Source organism: Columba livia, chromosome 1 (assembly GCF_036013475.1).
Source record: "Columba livia isolate bColLiv1 breed racing homer chromosome 1, bColLiv1.pat.W.v2, whole genome shotgun sequence".
Lineage (NCBI taxonomy): Eukaryota > Metazoa > Chordata > Aves > Columbiformes > Columbidae > Columba > Columba livia.
The window spans coordinates 89521673-89544018 of record NC_088602.1 but is presented as its reverse complement, the minus strand read 5'-3'; the positions used below and the strand labels follow the sequence as shown (position 1 = coordinate 89544018).

Here is a 22346-nt window from a genome sequence, read left to right as displayed (position 1 = left end):
GCCTTGTTCACATGACTTTTTCTATCAGATCAGCAAGATAGAGAGCAAAGTCACAACTATTAGCAGGTCAGAAAAGCATAGTTTTATAACTTACATAGGATAATGGGCCTGAGATACCACCAAGTAATTTCAGTTATACACGTGTAAGCCCTTAACTTAGAGGGGAAATTCAATGATAAATGAGTCCCATTTGTTCTAATTACTGTGAAAGATCCCATTGCATTTCTTAGTTTCCTGCAATTGTGCAGCCTGTGGTCTTCTTTCCGTATTTTCTACTAAATCCTACATAATGATTAAGTATGTGATTGTAATGCTTCCTAACTTTTCCTCCTAGTTCAAAATGACATTCTTTTCACCATGTTTCTTATTTTAAGAGTTGGATCTGCTTAAGGGAGCTAATGATTAATGAAAGAGTGGTATGAGCTTGACCAAAAAGGTTAATATAGCTGAACTGCAGTGTGAGACTGAAGTTGTCTGCTGCCACACAGATCATGACAGAAGTGTTGATGTCAGAAATCAAAAAATACATATCATGGTTTTCAGAAAGCTTCTCTTTATTGTGATAAACAAAATACTAAGAATGTTTTTAGTGGCTTAGACCACTGAGTTTGTTAGCCAAACTGGTACAACAACCTTCTAGATTAGCAAAAGTAGACAGATGCAAGTTATTAAATGTTACTTGTCACTAATTTGAACTCTGTGTATCTGCACAGAAAAGCAAGAGAAAAGCCAGCAACATGATGAACTGACCTAAGAACACTGAAGTCATGTCAGTAAATCACTTCTTTTTCCGTTTTCCTGGCTCTTAGGTCCTCAAAGTTTAGAATGCATCAAACCAAAGAGTACAGTGCAGTATGTCTGTATGTGTAATATGATCAAAGGAAGAAACTGAAAAAAAATTTTTTAACAAAAGACATTAAGCCATTTTCTTAAAAGCTGTTTTTATCCACTCTTGTTTAGGAGTTTCCTTGTATTACTAATATTTATATCCTTCTCTTTTGCATATACTTGCAGATTTTGAATATACAATAGAAAATACATATACAATAAGCATTTCATGCAGTATTCTCCATATTTAAGTATGAAAAGGACATTGCAAATACAATTAAAAAAAAAATAGTTCAAAGACACTGAATAATTTCAGGAATAGCTCTTTAAGATTTAGTAAAACCTTACTGCTCATGAACTGTCCTTAACAGAAATTGAATTTGATTGATGCAGTCATGCACTTCTATTTCTCAAATTTAAACAACTGTAATTTAATGTTATCATAAAAATGGTTTCCAAAAAGCAACATTTATTTAAGACAGGGGACAAAATTTGTGCAGAGTAGTTTTAAGAATATGACTAAATTTACAATGCAAGTAGTATCTCGTAAGAGTTGGAAATCCATTGCTTCCCTGTGTACTCCCTCTAAGTGAATAAAGAACATGCAATGCAACTTGGGTCACAAGAGGACAACTGTGTTGCAGGACACACCTGAAATGGTAGCAGGTCTGTGACTTTGCAGATAGTTTTCAGAGCCTCCCTGAGATGGTAGGTTTGATTCCGTGCAACAATTGTTCATAAATCAGCCTGATTTAGGGAAAGTGAAAATAACCAATAGAATAGTGAGACTTTGGATAAAGTCAATTTGAGGAGACAGTTAAATCAAAGTGGGGGCTGTGGCTGGTTGACTCTAACCAGCAGCCAAGCACCCACACAGCTGCTCGCTCACTCCTCTCCCATGCCCTAGTGGAAAGGTGGGCAGAATAGGAATACCAAAAGCAAGAAACGCATAGGTCAAGAGAAAGACATTTTAACAGATGAAGTAAAACCTGAGCATGTAAGCAAAGCAAAGAGCAATTTATTCACTGCTTCCCATTGACAGGCAGATGTTTGGCCGCCTCCCAGAAAGCAGGGCCTCAGCACATGTAGTGGTTGCTTGGGAAGACAAACACCAATACCACAAATATCCCTGCTTCCTCCTCCTTTCCTTGAGCTTTTATTTCTGAGCATGATATCATATGGTGTGGAACACGTCTTTGGTCAGCTCACATTTGCTGCCCTGCCTGCGTCTGCTACCAACCTCTTTTTCCATCCCCAGACTACAGCCCACTAACTGCAGGAGCAGAGTGAGAAAGAGAGAAAATCTGGATGCGAAAACACTGGTGTGCTAACATTGATTTAGTCACAAAACCAAACCAAAGCACCATACAGGCTGCTATGTAGAAAGCCAGACCCAGCACAAGATTTAACCTACTCTGTGTGTTACCAACACTGACCATGCAGACATCATGATCCAGATCTCAGCAATTAACAGATTTCTAAAATATGAATTTGTAAACTATTCTCCCTTGTCTTATAATGTCCAGATACTTGCAGATCACATTTTAAGAGTTTGCTTCCTTCCCGCTCCAACCAAGAGGAAGGGTACGTTACTTTTCTTTTAAAAGGTTGTGATCCACATTGTTTTGGTAATTAAGGAAACAGTCACATTTTGAAAACTAAATAGCATGAGTAAAAACACTGAAAAGAACTTCCTAGGTTAGTTTCATTTGTAGTGTATCAGCTGGAGGAACTGATGAGAACCCCAGGAGAAATGAGATTTTCTAAAATTAGGATGTTGAGGGACTAATACAGAATTCACTCTTTAATTTTATTAAGGCATAACACACTTAGGAATTGATGTTTTGAGTGGAAGAGAAAAGTATCCTGTTTATTTAGCCTCAGTCTGACCTTCCTCATGAACTGCCAAAGGGTATCCCTTTTTCCTGTATTTATACACAAGTTTTTCCACCCCAGGTGTATTTGTTTTTATTTCTGGCAAGACAGAGAAAATATGAAGTGTACTGAGAAAAAGAGACAAATCTTTTGCAAGGAAAAAATTATTTGGAAATGGGCGACACCAATTGCTACCTTTTTTTCATCCTACTGTGACCCGGAAGTTCTACCCCTCTTTGATTTCTTCAGCATAGTATAATGAAAACTATGGAGAGAAAAACATATAGGATTTTACCTGTATATAGATAGGGGTGTAAAGCAAGGGATTTAAATGTAACCAGTCTTTTTGAAAGATTAGGATAGTTGCATGGGCTTAGACTTTTGTCCCTTCATAGGCCAACTTAAAAAAAAAAAAAAACTCCAGCTTCTTTAGTGATTAATAAGCAATGAGCATAAGTGATTCAAATGTCCCTCATTAGGTATCTAAATAATGATAAAATCAGCTTTCTAAATTGTAAAGTGGACTGAAAAGTATATCCAAATTTCCTTATGGCTATAACGGTTTTGTCAGAAAGTGTATTATGCACAAAGCTACAAAAGCTACCAAATAACATTTTAGTTAAGAGACTAGTGTCCTTTTAAAGAAAATTGTACTTAAAACTATAGAAATATTAGGGCCAGGAAGGTCAAAGAATGTGATCTTTGACACAAAAAAGGTGATAAACTCACTTCATGTGAACTCCACAGTATGTTTAGCCCATAATTGTTGGCTGAGATAAAACATGTGTTGCAGAAATATATTCTGGTCTTAACACTTCAAGTGTTAATGAACTATGTCCTTAGTAAAATTGTTCTAATGAATTAATTGCCCTCAGGCTTAAAACACAACAGATCACTTTCTTGGGGTTCATTGGGACTTTTTTTTCTGTCTACTACTTCAGTAATGTTGTTTCTCATGCCTGTCTCATGCCTACAGAGATTTTTCTTTCTCCATTTTTTTGTAGGGATTCTATTTAGCCTATAACTACAAATGGTACATACAAGCAGTCAGGCCCACATCCTACAAAGTTTTGTTAACTAGTCTTTAACTTTGTGTTTAAAATGTATAATGAGGAAAATAAGAGAGAACATCAAATAAATAATGATGATGTGTTTAAACTGATTTATTTAGCCAACCCTAAAGTATGCTAGATTTCCTACAGCTGTGAAGCCCTGGTAACTGAAGCGTCAGGCCTGCAGTAGTAAATTAGCTTACATGTCGCTCATATTAGAGACTATTTGAACTACTTCACGTAGAGCTCAGTAGAGAAACATTCTCTGATTTCAAAACAAATAGCAGTTGTGAATATTCACCTGTGATTCATGGCAAAGACATTTGAGGAAAAAGAGTAACTCTTTTCCAAGAGGTGAATGGCAGTCAGCTGCGTTTGAGTTGGGAACATTCTAAGGAACCTGAAGTAAAACTTGATAGTGTGTGTTTAATTTGATAGCTGGTTAAAGATGCATTCTGCAGTAATCTGGCAAAGGGGATTTTTTTTTTTTCCTGTGAGGTGAAAATTCAATTGGGGTAACTTCTTTTGGAAGTGCCCAAATGCTTCTTTTCTCTTTCATGTGCAATACTGAATATATTGCACAGGGTTGAAAATAGGCGTCATTGTCATTTTAAGTTGATGACACAGTTAAAATATTTTTTGAGTGATGGATAGCTATGGGTGATACAACCCTGTGTTATTATAATTATACAAGATTTTATGTAGAGTTGCTGCTTGGAAGCACATGTATCAGGACTTGCCTGTCATTTTTAATAACCAACCACTCCTTTATATAACTTGCCTCTGTACTAAATCTCTTTTTGAGTTAATTATGTTAAAACAGATTCACTTCAGAGAAAAATGTGCAGAAAGTGAAATCTGAGAGAGGAATATGTTATTATATACTGTGACATACAATGGGTGGCAATACTTAATCTGAACTACAAAAAGTTGAACAAACACAGAAAATGTCTGTGCCTCCAAAAAGGATTTGGATGACACAAAAATGCTTCAGTTTTAGGGAGGAAATAAGTGGTTTCATAGATCTAAAAAAATGTTAATGGAAGCAAAGCTGTTTCTATAGCTTTGATGTGGCATCCACTGAACAGTAATATCTGTCTGGAGTCTACATCAGATAGAATTTATATTGAATTTTTATAGGGTTTTATTTTTCCATGTGGTGAAATTTATCATCATCACCCATTTCTTTAATTTCATCTTGTATGTTTGTAGCATAAGTTTCTCTAAAAGGGAATAACTGACTCTGGTATTTGAAATTTAGTCCACAGTATCACTTAGCTGATATTTCTTTACTCATCTTCACCTCTTTAATGGATGGCCAGAAAAATTTCCATAATATTTGTTCTAAAAGCCGTGATCTTAACTGTTTGGGAATAAACAATAGCATAGATTGAGAATTTGAACATGTTTTGCTAACATATTTTAGTGAAACACCACAGTTAAGAAGTAAAGGAAAAGGTTTATTGTCCAGTGAAATATTTCTAGAGTTTCAGTCAGAGCTGAAGGTTAGCCTGAAACATTCCTGGACATAAACACCAGAGAAGAAGATTCAAAGCTGCAGTATCATGATAGTACAACACAAGCTCAAAAGCTGAAGCCAGTCACTAGAGAGTTGTACTTTGTAATTCGTGAAGAAACAAATTAAGATATGTGAACACTTCCGATAGAGAGAAAAAGATATTTAAGTGCATAAACATTGTTTTTATGAGATATACAATTACTTTTTCCAGTGTATAGAAAAAACTGGCCATTCTTGGCCCCCTCCCAGTTACCATAGCTAGTCATTTGCTAGTAGGCAACTTTATATTGTGTTAGGATAAAACTGGGTCAGAAACTGTCTCAAATCCTAGAAAATATTATCTTTTTAACAAATGCTTTTTACTTTTATTTCCCAGAGTACATAAAATACCAGTACAAGGCAGATCTCTGCTAATTCATACACAGGCAAAAAGCACAGAGATACATCTCTTAGCCAAAACCCACTTTCACTAAAGTTCCAGGACATGTATCTGGGTAGGTTCAACCAGTCAAAGCTACAGCCCTTCTTGTGCTCTTCCAGAGTCCTCTTCATCCTCCCAATATGTACTCTGTCTCTGAAGGGCTCCTGACACAGTATCAAGAGAGGGAGAAACTGTTCCTAATGTCAATAGGTTAAAAACTGGTCTGCTACTTTCACTACAGGGTGCTCCCAAAGGAGCAGATGCTGAAGGAACAGGCCACCATGGCTAACCAGTTCCTGTACATTGTGTGGCAAAATACAGGCATTATTTTGAATCACGTGAGAGAAGGAAGATAAAGAAGCAATGATTGCAGCCTTCCCGATTGATTTTGGAATGCCTGCAAAAGCAGAGGCTGTGGCTTATGTGTCTATCTGTGTTGATTTCCTGTACACTACTGAGCAAAGCGCTTCACAAAAAAATAAATTAGCATAGCTAACAAGCAACTCCTCTTATAATTTGTCAGTAAATGTAACTATGTATACAGGTAAGCACCAGCACTACTGTATTTAGGATGTCTTAGAAAAACAAAGATTATTCTTTCCTGCTAAAGCTGTAAAGATTTAAAGATATTAAGCTATTACTGCTCACTGCTTTAGCAAGAGATGCCCAAGGTCAATTTAGCATCAGAGTTGGTATGTCTGGTGGAGGTGTGCTCCATTAGCTGCCAACGGAGAAGTCAGTGTTATAACACAGTGGTGGGGACATCAGGATTGAAAATAAAGGACTGCTTTCAAATGGGTTTGTGTGATATAAAGAGTACAAGAATAGAAAGAAAACTGACTTCAGAACAGATGTGGATAGGTGAGACACCAGAGGCTTTGAATGGTCAAGAAACTGTGGACAAAGTAGGCTCTGACAAGAATGTCACAGCATGTCGCATAAAGAATGCTTTTTCTGCACCTCCGTCTTTTTATTGTAGCAGGTTTTGGTAATTTAGCAGCTAATATATCAGGAATTAAGTTGAAAAAGCTTTTAAGTCTTCCTGAAATAGTTGGCCTTTTCCCTTCTATTTTATTTTGGATCAGCTATCACTCTTATGGATGGCTAAATAATTACCAGACTCCTTAAAAGCTCATAAAAAGAAAAATAGTGAGTGTAGCCATTGAAAAGGGATGATCACTTTAATTTTATTTCATAAAACAAGTTCACAGAGAGCAAAGGGATTTATGGAGATACGGTGAAAATTAATTATTATATAGTTCAGACGATAAATGTTTTTACAGGTACAGTATAAATGCTTACATCTACGATTTTTTTCACTGACTAGGAAACATTTCATTTCATTCAGTGGGGAGGTAGGAATGGAAAGTATCTGGTTCTTGCTGAGGCAGAGGATATAATTTAGTTCTGCTTGCAAGTGGCTGAGATGGTTAGTAAAGAAGCACGATGTGAGATATTGCTTATTGTCAAAAGTTCTGTTAATACAGAAATGTCCTTATGGTGACTGAAGTTCGGAGAATATCAAAAAAATAAAAGGCAGATTGGGGCCAGAGGGTAGGAAGGAAGAAAAAGTTGCCAGTTCTTTATTACACCTCCAGAGTTTGATTCATGTCCACATTTTGAGAGAAAAAAAAAAAAAAAAAAAAAGAAAGAAAGAAAAGAAAAGACAAGACTGTGAGAGGGTAGTTAATTCATTTGAAACAAGGAGTTCACTGTAGGTTTCCTTTTGAAAGCAGCACTAAAACCTAAATGCACTGTAGACTCATCATAATGCCTTACTCATCCTTTGAGAATGATGATTTGTTCCAGAAATGTTATCCCCTGTGCTCCTGTATTCTCCAGCTGATGACACCATTATGAAATTCTATATAATATTCTGCAGAGTTGTATTTTGAGAAAGACAATATATATCTATTAAGGTAAACCACAAAGGGAATCAGACCGATGCAATTTTATTTTACTCAGAGAAATATCTCAGAACCCATCCTTAAGTTTTATGAAAGACCGTTTCTTGGAAGTCATGTCTTCTCTTTTGCAAGGCCACATCTCATTGTGTAGATATCTACAGTAGCCTTTCTACCAGTTTCATTTGGACAACTATGTCCTAGTGGTTACAGGGCAAATACATGGAGTAGAAAGTGGTCTTTTCTGTGAATATTCGTATCTGCTATTTTGCAATATCATTTATAGCTTACCCTTTCTTTAGATTTTATATAAATTATGTATCATTATTGTATGTTTTACTGGACAGATTATTTAAACCTGCTTGCTGTGATTCTGATTAATCATGGTCTTTGTTTCTGTAAAGCATCTAGTCTCCTATCTTCCAAACCAGATTTCTCTTTATTGGCATTCACATTGTTTTGATAGCACTTCCATACCATGTGTAACACAGAGCTGAAATATAGCGGGATTTAATCATATCAAGTCAATTCAAACAAATGTAGTCAATAGGGTAGTACATTAAATTTGTACTCTTCATCAAGACTGAAGACTATTTCTCCATTCATGTTACAATTGCACATTATTATTTTATACCACTTCCTAAATTTTACTTTTTTTTCTTTCTTTCATATTTATGCCTTGTTTGGTTTCCTTTACATCTTTGGAATGTCTTTTTTTTTTTTTTTTTCCCCTCCCAGATAGTTTCATTTTTTGATTGGTACCTATGGGTGGATTCACTCTACAATAATTCTGTGCTACAAAATGGGAATCAATATTTTCTATACTGGATGGAGTCATAGCTTAACTCCATTTAACTGCACTGAAAGAGTGCATTCTACCTGTGTGAGAATCCTCTGAAGGGTGCTGCTCAGCTACAGCTCAAGTTTGCACTCAAAGGAAACGTGTCAAAAAAGCAGCATATTTGTATGCATTTTGAGTATAGTGGGGATGGTGTTTGATGACTTTAATTAACCATTAAAAGATTCTGTGCGTTTTCAGCTCAAAAATTTTTCTTCCTTCTCATCCCACTGCAACTGCATTGCTTTGCTCCTCCTTGCCATGGAGTACTTGGGGTACTTGTCTACAACATGCAATGGCACCTGGTGCAGAAACACCTCAACTAGTGCCAACTTTAAATGGTGTATCAACTCAGCTTGGCTGAGCACTGTGTAAAAACAGTAGAACAAGTTCTGACAGCAATAGAGAGCACCACTGCTAATACGCTTTGTTCCTCAATGAGTCTCACTCGAAGCTTTGTGTGATCAAGACTGCAGGCAATCAACTCTTTGTATGTAGAGTAAACTAGACAACAGAACTCTTGAGAGGTACGTTAAATTTCTATGTATTGTGCCACTATTTTTCATTATTAATATCCTTTATTGAGAAAAGTAAACCACATGCAATACTGCAGAAATTATGTTCCAATATGTCATAGGTTATGATAATCCACACTGAAAACATTCAATAAAGCTAAGACATTTTGTATTAATTACATTATTTAAAGTAAGTTTGTGGTCAAATACGGTTAAAAGACACACTGTTCATGGCAGTGAAATATATTATATGATTTATGTCACATTCGAAGCTTCTCCTATAACTATTCTCTATACCATCAAAAAATAATGCTTGGCTCCATACGCAGTACTCTTGATCATTAGTCTCGAAGTCCTTTCAGAGAGAGAAGTAGTTTGTGCCATTTCCAGATGAGGAAAATTTGAAACTAATTAATATTCCCAGCACCTCATGAAGCAAGCAGCAATAATATTCCCGTTTTGCTGACAGGAAATCTAAGGTACAAAGAGACTAATGTATTTGTGTAAAGTCACTCAGGAATCAATGGCAAATAGGAGAATAAAGAAGAGATTTTTTTTCCCCAAAAACAATGTTCTAACCACAAGATGCTCCTTTTCCTCAATAATAAAGTTAAATATGTGAGGTAAAATAATGAAGTTGTTCTACAGATTAAATTTGCAGTAATAACAGATGTTCAACAGTTTTTAATTTCTCTTTTTGAGTCATGTGGTCTGTGTACTGCCTGGAGCAGGATTTAATTTGTCTCACTGCCTTATCAGACAACTGAGCTTCTATCAAAACAGGCAGATCAGGAATTAATGAAAATATTTCTCTATCCAGTTCTGTGATTATAGTAGAGACAGCTGTATTTTAATTTCCAAACATTTAACTTTCACATCCATAGATTTCAGTCTTAAAGTAAAATTAGATAACAATACACACTAAAGCTCACTTCAGATATGAAAATCAGATTTTCTCATTAGGAGGAGCAGATCTACACACAGGCCCACATAAATACTAATTAATAATCACGTTTCCCAAAACCCCTATCACAATTGACACTAACCGAAACCTTTCTTTGTTGACTAGTCTCAGCAGTCAGCACAGGGAAACACAACAAAAGATATTATGATGTACACAGAAATACTTCAAAACCATGTTTAAGCCAGAAGGATTAGTTAGTTGCCTAGACTTCACTACCATACTAACAAGAATCTGTATGATTTTTGACTAAGCTGTCTTCTTGCTTATCTCTCATTGTAGGCCTATGTCCTTCTGTATTGTAGAGTGGGGCTATTTTGCTATCATCAGGAACAAGAACAAACCTGTAGTGGGGAATTACGTAGTTTGGTTTGTACATTGCACGTAATTTAGGAACACTGTCAAAATATAGGGAATTTTGTGAATGGCTACAAGATGTAACCTTTTAAATATGTGCCTTTTAATAAGCAACTACAGGTGGCCATTTAAACCTTAGGTCCTCAAAAGCAGGCTTTGGGTGGTGCCTTTCTCTGTATTCACTACAGTGAGAACCAGTATTTTGGTTATGTTGTTATAATGATTTTGGTTTTATTCTTCAGATGTGTCTGTGTGTAATAGAGTAGATAGCTGTCAAACTTCACAGAGAGATGCAGTCAGCCATACTCATAAGAATAGATTTAATATGAAGTTTTGGGATGTATTTTTAATGGTAACACTGCTTCTTCTCTAGCCCAAATCGGGAGTGTTGGTACTGGAATCTGTAAAGCCTTTACCAACCTGATATTTTCGTGGTTCTTGGAGTCCTGTTTAAGCAATTTCCTCTTTTTCTAGCTGTGTATTCTTGCCAGTGCCAGCCCTTAGATTATTCTGTGGCAAATGCTTGTACTACTACACAGAGGGATGTAATGGGAAACTAATCTAACTGAAATATAGTTCAGTCTATCTCCTCCTTCCCTCCTGCTCAAAAAAAAAAAAAAGAAATTATTGTGCTGGCACAACATGCATAGCAAGAGTTAGACAGATAGTGACTGTATATGCCCATCCCAACACAAAAATACTTGTTAAATAACTGCCTCAACCTGCTTGGTTCAAAGCCCATTTCAATCTACCTTTAATATAGTACTTGTGGCCCTGGTATTCAGTTACTTGCTCAATGTTTAAAAGTGCACTGGTCTGTGTTTGCTTTCAATTATTCATTGTTTTCTGATAGTTCGAAAATTTTCAGTGCTTCACTCACCTTTAATGTTATCAGGATATTAAGAACTGGAGTCTTTATACTGATGAAAGTAGTACTTCCTAGATATATTGCTTCCAGGGACAACAGAAGAAAGAATGCCATGTACCTAACCTAATGAGACGTCTGGCCTTCACCTAACGCAGTTAAATCAATAGATTGTATTTGGAAAACAATGGATGTTACTTTTTTCTTCTTTTGCAATAAGGAAAGAGGCTGAAAAAAAGCAGAGCCGATGTCAAGTTACAGCATATTTAAGAATCAAGATTTGTTTCAGAGGATTTTTGGGTTTTTTTTGTTGTTTATTTTTTTTAATATTAAACATTTTGTATTAAAGTTCTGCAGCATTGTTAGGCATTCTCTTGGGAAAGAAATGCATTAGTAAACTGAAGCATTTGGTTCTACTGAACATAGGACTTAATATTTTCTTTCAGAAAAATGCTTCATGCATGGTTTCTTTCTGCTCCATGTATGTAAAGATGAAAAAAAAAAAAAAAAAAAAAAGGTTATTTATATCATACCTATACTGGAAGAAACAAGATTAAAATCATTATTATTTCTTTAAGACACGTTGAGTCCATGTGTTCATCCAGTTCCAGACAGCTGTTTAGAAATTTAGCTGTCTGGCTGTTTACTAAAATAAATGGAATGCCCTTGGCATAACATCCTTGTAAAATCTGTAGTCATCCACCAAAATCAATAAATCTTGAGGAGAAATGAAGAACTGAGCTTTGGGGTTGCAAGACATCTTAAAATGCATGTCCTCTGTTTTTCATCCTCCCTCCAACCTTAGAATTTAATATATGTGTTGGCTCCAAGTAGCTAGAATATTCATTTTAAGTCCAAAGGTCACAGCACTGTGGCTTGATAACATACCACTCTTCATTGCTGTTTGAACAAAACAAAAAATGTTGTTTGGCATAGACAGAAGTAGAAAATCAGAATTATAGACCACAATAAAGTCCGCTTGTAATAATCTACTGTCTTTAAGAAGAGAGAAAACATATGCTGTGATTTCAGTATTCCCAGCTTCACTGAGGTGCACCAGTAAATGACATTTCCCTTCTTTTACCTTTCAGTCTAGTCATTTTATGAATATTTAATTATAAACCTGAAAATATAAAACATAGAAGTTGCTCTTTAGCCTTTCCAGACAGTCTGGATGCTGCTACAGTATCGCACAGCTTTATGAGGGCTTTTCAACATCCACAGCAAAACCCTGAGTGCCTGCAGGCACTCAGCCGTCTCAGAGGGAGTGGATGACATAATAAGCATGACCAAAACATTTAGTACTCCTGGGATAAAGCTCTGTGTGAAAATCCTAAGGAACCCTTTCAGCAAAGAAATCCAGTCAGATCAACTTACAGGAGCCCTGAGCCTGCTTCAACCATTCCAACTGGATTACAAGAAGAACAGGAAAATGCAAGGAACTAAGGAAGACTTAATCATCTTGAGAAAAGTACAGCTATGCTGAGATTAAAGCTGGTTGCAAAAAGTTTCTGCTTTCTCTCAAACAGTTCTTTCTGAGATACTGAGGCACACAGAATTTGACTAACAGACATCCCATCTCTACCTGTCAACCCAATGTAGGTTTCCTGGCTAAAAAAAAACATCAATGATGGAAATGGTAAGCATTTCTTTTCATGGCAAAGCAGTTGCAGAGTGGGTGATGTTGCAGTCATTGAACTCCTCCATCCAGGAGGCTGACATAATCTGAAAACAATACTAAAACCCTTCAGAATTCTTTCTAAGACTTAAAAGCAGTACACTGAGACATTTGGGTTCTCAATGCTCTACCGTATCTTCTTACTAAACTGTTGTTTACTTTTAAATCACTGCACGCCATAAAACATATGGAACATTTCCAGAAATAAAGTATGAATTACTGATGAGGCTCGGTGAGGTGCTGAGTTGTGGGCAGTGGGAGGCAGGAACCATGCAGAAGCTTCCAGTGGAAAGACTCAGGTAGTGATTTTGGCCCTGCTAATTAACTCCTGGTAGTATTAAGGAAAAGTTTTCTTCTCCCTGGAGTCAATAAAATAATGAGGATATGGTTATACAAGTCCTTCACAGCTGGCATTCCACAGAGTTTAATAGATCAAGAAGATGCATTCCAGTGGTCCAAACCCTTTCTCTGTGCCCATCTGATAGCCTTTAAACACTTAGCAAAAGCTCATGCATATCTTTGGACACCACTGAAGGGTCTCTGAGTTGTGGTAGATAATTCACCCATAGTGCCCATGACTGTGCCCATGACATGACTGTGTGAAACTTAAGCCAGAGTTCAGGATGCCTGTTGCATTATTTCCAATCCTCCTGCTAAAGCCAGGTCTGAATGCTTCATGGCTCGTGCATTCAGCATCCACCTACTGATATGTCCACTGCAGTAGTATAGGTCTCCCTTGGAGTGCTGCCACTAAGAGCTCTGAGAGCCACGTGCCTAAGCTGTGGCCTCTCCAATAGCTGCCAGAAAGCAACCCAAGAGAATGGTTGTATTGGTCAAAGAGCAGCAGTTTGGTCAAATACAGTGTCCTCTGCCACACCTGGAGCCAGACCTCCCAAATTGCTCAGCAGCATCTACAATATGTAATTTATATTACAAAGGCTGCAGATTTTCAAATAAAAGGGCTTTGTTGGTTGAGAAAACCAGAGCTCAGCTGTACACCTCTCCTTGCCTGTCTTGTCTTCACACCCTCTCCCATAGCTGACAGATCCACAGCATGTGTTGGAAGGAGCTCTGTAAAAATCTGGTACAAAGAGGGAAACAGAACATTTGAGCAACTTTTGCTGTTGTAACATCAAAGCTGTTATACAAATTTTCATGTTTTATGATCTCCTTTACATTTGCTGCCCTGAAGCCTTAGAAGTTGAGCTCCAGCTGCTCCTGGGAAAGCTAAGAAACCCAAAACTGATGGTGCCCAAGTCACCTGTTCAAAATTCAGACATTACATTTTAATGCCATGAAGATAAAAGTTTAAGTAAACCATGCCTATTACATTTTTAAAACCTGATTTGTCATTTAAGCATAGGCTTCCACATTACAGAAAGAATCTTTTGCAATGAAACTGCAGTTTGTATAAGTGAGAAGGAAAATTTCTCACCCAACCAGAATTTGGTATAATGCCCAGATAACAATTCTCCAATTATCTTGTCCTGGAGTATTTTAGATGAACTAGAGAAGTTTTGGATAACTGCCTTTTGTATGTGTAATATGTAAGAGTATGTCAGGGAACAACGTTTTCAGGTCCTTGCCTGGAATCAGATTTGTTCTTGTCCACAGTTTATCAGCAGAATCATGTGGCTGTCTAATCACCACATACTCACATGCAAGCCTGATATTCAGTCCGCACCTCAGTATCACCCATTTCGTCATTTCGCAGCAGGTGTTAACAATACCTAACACTAACTTGCAAGGGCCAAGTAAGTGTTCAGTGTTGTTGAGCTAAGAAAATGTCCTTTTATTTTTTTTTTTCTCAAAAGAGAGGAAACCAGTGAAAGAATCAAATTGTTTTATGAGGAAAACCACTATTTGCCAGTAACAGAAATTTGACATAAGTAGACATTATAATGGATAGTCTGATCATTAATAAAAGCAAATTCTTCTTATTTGTTATTGCCAGTACAAAAATCTATTAATCTGAAAAATTCAGCAGATCAACAGAAATCTGCTTTTCTTTTTTTCTCTGTGCTAAGTTTGTTCATAAAGTGCCATTTAGTATAACTTAACTTTCTAGGACTGTAATCACTCAACTTTGTGATATTTTATATGTTATAGCTTCAATTTTGACACTTGTTTTAGGATCTCATAAGTCAGTTGTGAGGAGTGAGAGAAATACAGTGGGGTGGATTATTTTTTTCCTGTGCTACACAAACTGCTGGTGAAATTAACTGGCTGAATATTTTCTACAAGTAAATGTGTTTGTGTGGTCACTTAACCGCTGACCTCAGTGCCTGCCACCCACCTTCAAAACATGTGCAAAAAATGGACAGAAATGAGTGTTTAATATTTCCTCTGCTACCTATCTCCATACTGCAAAACCATTGCAAATTCTGTGTTTTCAAGGTTCTCCAGACCCAGATTTTTTATATTGTGAACTGATGTATGAGCATATTTTACAGACAGCTTTTGTAGGCAGGCGAAGACAAAATGTTTTGAAAGGAACATTAAGTAGTCAATTGTTCTTCTGCCAACCTGTTCAGCCCTGTCCTTCTGCGCAAAGCCTGGAAGCATGGAGCAGAGCACGCCTCCCTCCCCTCTGAGAGGACAGCAGGGATGGGAAATGATCCATCCCTCCTGGAAGTTCATCTCCACCCCAGGCTCTCCTGACACAGCAAATGAAGCGAAGAGAACACCAAGGAGCATTTCCCTTTATCACCTTAATAAAAAATGGCTAATTTAAAGTCTTTTTTTTTTTTTTTTTTATTTGCAGTAGTAGAGGTAAGAAGGAAAAATATATTATTCTGAAAGGGACCAAATACATATGTATAAACTACTGACCTGCTAAAGCATGTTTCAACTATTGGGACTAGACAGTGGATTTTCTCCAAAGCATAACTCAGTTTTGAAAAATGTATTATAGCTCCCTTCTATGCTATCTGATTTATGCATCACCTACTTATGATAAATAGGTGGTGTTAATCTTTATAAGTAGATTTTATTTTCTGATACGACATCTTACATACAGAACCTGACAAATTCCACCATGCTGGCTGTACATTGGCATGCCTTGTAATTATTAACATTAATTCACAAAGGAACTAAATTCCTTATCACTGATGTTCTTACTTTATGAGTCCCTACCCAACAGAAATGTAAGCCTTTAGCTTTCCAGCAATGTACTCTGCATGTATTGGGATTGCTCAAGCTGTGTCTTGGAAACGTCTTTTTGTTTTTCTTTCAATAATTTGTTAAAAGTACTACTATGTTTAACCCTAATGTAGCAAAATATTTCAGCATATGCTCAAAATAAATTCTACCAGCCTAGGAAAAAAAAAGTGAGAATTTGCTAAATCAACTCTTACAAATGTAAGGGAGAAAAGAGAAAGTACTATATCTATAGCTGAAAAATTTTATTAATCTTTTTGAAATAAGAACACAAGGATCTGAGTTGGATTTTTTAGCTCATCCATTTGACTCTTTCAAAGTCAGGGCTAATCTGACCTTTCACATCTATATTTCTCTGGTTTAAATAATTGCAAAGGAACAAGATAGAAGACAGTAACCATGGCAGGTTTTTTTTCTTTTGATAATTCAGTATTTTCATAATTAGAATATTTTTTTTCCCAAAACACTCCTTAACTAGTGGAGCAGAATGATCTTTTCACGAAAGATCTGCAGGGACAGTGTATGTGGCAGGATGTCAGCTTGGTCCTAAAAAATATACAACTTCATTGAAATTCCACTGAACTGCACAAGCACACTTCTGCTTTGGAAAACTCAAGACCTAATGCTAGGTATTTTTACTTTCCTCCTTCGTCAGAAGAAACAACTTTTTGCAAATAATGTAATCTTGGTGACTGAAGTCCCATTCATTTCCTACTCCCTTAACCTCCTAGAAACTCAATATTTCATACCTTGGAATCTTTTATCTGTTTTCTTTCCTCCATCAGAACCTGCAACATTTAAATTATTTAAAATGGTGTTTTACTACGGTTTCAACAAAGCTATCTAACATAACAATAGGATAATAACTGATGGATTAAAAATTGAACTGAAGTACTTTAGCTTATATCATTTAATTTACAAGTTTAGGATCCATAAAACGTTTTATCATGTTAACTTATTTTTGCCACTTAGTACCTTCTTTAAATAAATATGACTTTACATTGTGAGAAGTCCTGGTATCATCTGCTATCTCATGCTTTTGGCAGCTTTGGTCAGAATGGAAAGCCGGTGCTGCAGATGCAAATGCTACATTGCTTTCTCTCCTTCAGGGGGATTTGGCCTGCATTTACTGGGCTCAATATAAAATAGAATTGTCTATTATATTTTGTGTTTTGTTTTGTTTTGTTTTCTTGGCATATTTAAAATTCATGGTTCCTATGTTAATAATGGTTATTGATTTTCCTGTGATTTGCCTTAGACAACTACACATTTTATAGCTACAGTAATGAGTGGCATTTATCTAATTTTTTGTTTGGCTGGTAGTTAATTTTTTTATCTTCCTATCTATTTTTTCTTTTAATATTGCTTAAGTTAAACCATTTGGAGGGAGAAATGTCATCTCCTTCCTTGTCACTGAATATGACTGGAAAGACACCAACAATGTTTTCCATTCAGTATTTTGTATTTCTTATATAAGATTCATTACAATTGAAATGAGACTTCTTCCTAATCTATTCCTATTATTTTGGCATACTTCTAGTCTTAAACTGGAAAATACATTGTTTAGAAAAAATTAGAACCAACATTTCATATGTGTGTTTTACTTTTAGGTACACTAGCCATCCCTCTCACATCGCTGGTGTTTCCTAAACAAAATTTAGGGTATGTATGTCCTTAGAAGATTGACATCTACAAATACAGATCTCCAGCTGTATCTCTGGTCTCGCTAACTACCTGTGCATGTGCTTACCTATACTCAGAGAACTGTTTCCAGGAATGGAAACTTTGCGCTGATATACAGTAGCATAGCTGATGTAGCTGACTTGTTAATGAATTTTGTTTTTTTCATAAAGAAAAAAGATATCCCTTGTTCTTTGATTTATGATAGGTCAGTGTGAAATTCCAAGATCAAAATATATACAGAGCAACACTTAAGCAGCTTTCTCTTATTAGATGTCTTTTCCACCACAACTACATGTCTCTTTTTATTAGGCGAATGTGATCACTGGCTCCCCAAAAGGGAAAGGCTTGTTTCCATGTTGCTTTCCAGACCACTCCCTTCACTGGGAATTAGGCTGCCTGCTTTCAATAGTAAAATAATTTTGAGCTCATGTGAAAAAGCCATTTGCATCTTGGATGGATTTAACAAAAATTTAGTTCATTGGGTAATAACCAGATTAAACAGGCCATTCTGCATCTCATAAGGCATGACATAATGGATTCCATATTTTTAAAATCATCATCGGCATCTTGTCTAATTGCTCTGCCAATTAGACAAGATGCATTACGACTGAAATGCATTAATATGTTGATTTAATAAATACATGCAAGTAGCTGTCATTTTATTGACAAAATCCTGTACTTTGGTTACCCACATTGACAACATCGTTGTCTCTCTAGATGAGTTACTCTGTAAGTACACATTGAACACACCCATGTCACTTGTTTCAGTAGATATATATCTATCTTTTGATACTGTCTAGATATGCTGTTCCTTATAGCTGATACATGTCCTGGAATCACACAATTTTTTGTAGAGCTAAGCAAAATGTTTTCAATGTGTTTTTCAAAAAGCCTTTCTGTACATTTATAATGTTCTTGTCTGTCATTTCATATTTCTACAACTGAATAACATATATGCAGTTAGATATAAACAAAACACTTTTGTTTTGTTTCATTCCCCATTTTTTTTCCTTTTCTTCTTCCTGCTTTCTTACCCATATTTTCTAGTGAAAAGAAGTCAGGAGAAAATTTAAAAGATTCCTAATAAAATGAAAGCCGAAGCTTTTCTTTACAATCAAACCATTAATATTTATTCACAGAGAACTATTGTCTTTTGTTTTTGTTTTTGTTTTCTTCTTCCCCTTCAAAGAATATGCCCTCTTTCATTAATTTAAGCAATTCAGCAAGTAATAGTGGCTTTCAGTGGCAGGGACTCTGAGGCCATGACCGCACTGGGATAGTCTGAATTAAAAGTATGAAGGCAATGAATACCCATTTCTGTTTAAGTCAGTGGTGTTTGTTCTATGTCAAAAGAGAAAAATGCTTTTAATCGGTGATGTATATTTAATATTTCATTTCTAAACTCACTAATGAGAGAATCAAGAAACCTTTTGGACAGCAGCTAAAGCGATATCTGCCTTCAAATGTCAGTCAACCAAACAGTCATCTAGAAGACTTCTTCCTGCTGAAGAATGTCACTTTAATTTTAATTAGATTGATGAGAGTCTTCATAGATTAAACTCAGTGACAAATGTCAGACAGCCATTGGGGCAAATACAAAGTTTGATACATCTGGATCTGGTATATCTTGGTCTAGCAAAAAGGACATGGCAGGAATGAGTGCACATTACCATCTCAGAGTCCCTCTTCAAGCACACAAAGCATCCAATGTTGGAAGCAAGGACAACTGGGGACTGAGTACACCTCAGTCATAGCACCTGAGAGATCTGGGGGACCAAGTGATCCAAGGCTCAGCTCTGGCCCTTTGGATCCTCCCAAGAGCAAGAAGGAGTTTCAGCCACTGGTGGTTCCTGTTGGGCCAAAAGAGAATCCACAGCTGAGTCAATAGCAACGGGCTGGAATGAAAGGTCAGTGCAAGGCCAAGCAGTGCCATCAAAACACTTTGGTCTCTCTTTGCCCTGGGGAGCTTCTAGATGAAGGTGAGAAATGCTGTTTCCATGCTCTGCCCCAGTCTGTGGTCTGACTGATTGGGGTCCAAGGAATTTGAGGATATAAAACCTTGTTCCAAGAAAAGGTGGGTGAGACACCGGGTGAGAATTGGCAAGGATATTAGTGCAAAAAGTTGTGTTCCTGGTTAGGGTTAGACCACAGCAGGCTTTAAGGTTTCTAACTTCTTTACCTCCCTATGAGAGTATTGCCAGAGTATACGAGGCACAAAAATATGTTTAAAGTCTATAAACAAAAATAGGAGTGTAAATGTTTTAATAGAAACATACATGTTTTATTCTGGGCAGTTACTAGGCTGTTGCTTGTTCCTTCCCCATGGTGATAGTCACTGGAATCTGATGATTACATTTTTTTAATCCTGTTTATCCTATTCACCTCTGTTTTTTCAGTGTAAAGTGAAGTGTTGTGCATTACCTTGAATTGTTCTTCTAGAAAAATAATACAAACAAAACAAAACAAAACAAAAGTATTGTTTGCTCATGTTACTGTTCTCTTATAATTATGTCTGAAGTTCTGAAGAATATAAAAATTGCCTAAATATTTTTCTCGGAGTCAATCTGACTCTGATTCTTCAGATTAAGCCCCCAGTTATCCACTGTGGTGCCTTTTCCCCCTTTTAGATCTCTGGTTCAAATGCAGCAAACTTTGAATCACACATACTTTGTGCTTCCATTTGGATGATTCTTCAGCTCTGAGGGAAAAAACTGGTGCAGACCAATTCCCATTGGAAGTTTACATGACAGAAAACACCAGCATAGCTTGTACTGGCTATGACCATACATAATTTTTTTCAAGCTAATTAAAGAGGTCTGAAGATGGAATGTGATGGGATTAGCCACAGCCTTTGAGGAAGCCTTGTGAGTTGGTGTTGAAGCACTTTTTACAGAGTAGCAGAGAAAAAATCCCCTGCATTCCTCTGCCTTGTGGTGTATTTGATCTATGGGCAAAACAAGGATTCTAATTTAATTTTACAGTGTGCTGTGATATTTTTATGAAGGGCGTGATGCACGCACTATTTGAGGTTATTTCTCTGTTTCTTTGGCTGTCAGTCTAACACCTTTCATAGGCATTAAATCCTCATTTAAAATGTGGAAAGCCAAGATATAAAGGATAATGTCCAGATATGAAGCACAGCTAGAAAATAACTGAAAGCAGGTTGTGCTGTTCAACTATTTTACCAACATTACTGCGTCCCTGTCCCTTATCTCACATTGTATAAAACTTTAAAGGTGTTTCTTTTTCTGAGAATCTCATTTTTCAGTCCTAATGTAAACAAGGTGAAATATTGTCCAAAGACTACTTACAGTTCTTTTTGTTAACTGAATTCTCTTCTGCCCAGCCACTGTCTCTTCCTTCCTGAACCATGTTGGAGTAGGATGAGAGTGATGAAAAGCCTTCTGCATAAAAAGCAATTTGACAGCAGCAAACATTATCCATTTTTTTAGGAATACTTTACCTGCAGTATCTGCCTCCACTTCTCCTTCCTCTTCTCATTGTTGCAGAGAGAGTGTCTGTTCAGTGAACTGCCCTTGTGTCCTTGGGTATTTCCTCTCCAACAGTCAGTAGCATCATTTCTTTCTAAAATTGTGCTGTTTTGTTTCTGTCCTGGAGGAGACAAAGCAGCACACGCTGCTTCACAGATTCCAAACTTTTTCCCACTCAGTTCTTTCCCTTCGAGTGACTTCAATTGACAGAAAAAGGGACACATACTATTTACAAGCTTAAGAAATAGGTAGCATCCATCCTTGAATAAGATATAAAAAGATAAAGCATTTTTATAGACTTCTCCCTGACTGCATTTGAAAACTGGATGTCAAAATCAACATGCAAACGTAGTAAGACATACATATTTTTTAGAAGAATTGTAATAAAGCCAACTCACCAAGGGTATGGAAAACATCTGAGCACAGACGATTTGTATCAAAACATTAGTGCCTTTGCACTCACAGAATAAGAGGTTCTTCAGCACACAGGCTCACAACATTTCCAGAAATAGTTCCACCCTTAAATTAGTGGGTTAGGAATCAAGCGCGCTCAGCACAAGAATGTTTTACCCGTCCCACTTATGACACAGTGTGCAAAGATTCTGCTTGATGCAGGGGAAAAAGCAAAATCAAAAAGACAAAAGCTATTCATGCATAACCAACAAAGAAATAAACATGAAAGAATAAACAGATACAATCTAGAAATACTGGAGAGCTCATCAAAATATTATGTACATTAAAAAAAATGCTGAAAGACATGATACAGCACCAGAAATGTTAAAAAACAGTGCCTCTTCTTTATTACTGAATATCTTAGAATAAATTTGATACTATTGAAAAGTTGTAACTGTGAAAATAGTAATTGTTTAGCATATAGAAATTATAAATTTCAGATCTACTTAATATTAGAAAATTTCAGATTTTCATTTGCAGTTTTTCTGTATATTCCTAAACATATGGCATATTTCAAGACACAGTGTTAAAATATGTAGCACATGTGAAGCTGGAAGAAAATATATAGCGCTTGCTTACATTGAAAAAGGTGTTTATTTCATTGTTTTCACACTCTGAAAAATGAAAACATATTATCCTGAAAGTGAGCCCTATACTCTTGTTCAGAACAAGTTTTATACACATAGACACACACCTACAGACATACGCATTCATTGGATGTATTTAGTATTTCACAAATAACTCATT

General features: G+C 36.4%; 1 long non-coding RNA gene across 7 annotated transcripts in view; it reads right to left on the bottom strand.

Annotated features, from left to right (window-relative positions):
* LOC110365326 (uncharacterized) overlaps window positions 1-21756 on the bottom strand; it is a 36062-nt gene extending 14306 nt beyond the window's left edge. Inside the window, exons 1-5 of one of the 7 annotated variants that reach the window (XR_010473225.1) lie at window positions 21545-21756; window positions 21119-21267; window positions 20967-21018; window positions 19326-19505; window positions 751-13172 (exon numbers count right to left, since the gene is read on the bottom strand). This is a non-coding gene — a long non-coding RNA (uncharacterized LOC110365326). Of the gene's footprint in view, window positions 1-533; window positions 13173-17299; window positions 19506-20966; window positions 21019-21118; window positions 21268-21544 lie in introns of those variants that run through there. The other 6 variants (XR_010473216.1, XR_010473219.1, XR_010473215.1 and 3 more) reach the window with 6 other exon arrangements.
* Between the last annotated feature and the right edge of the window lie 590 nt (window positions 21757-22346).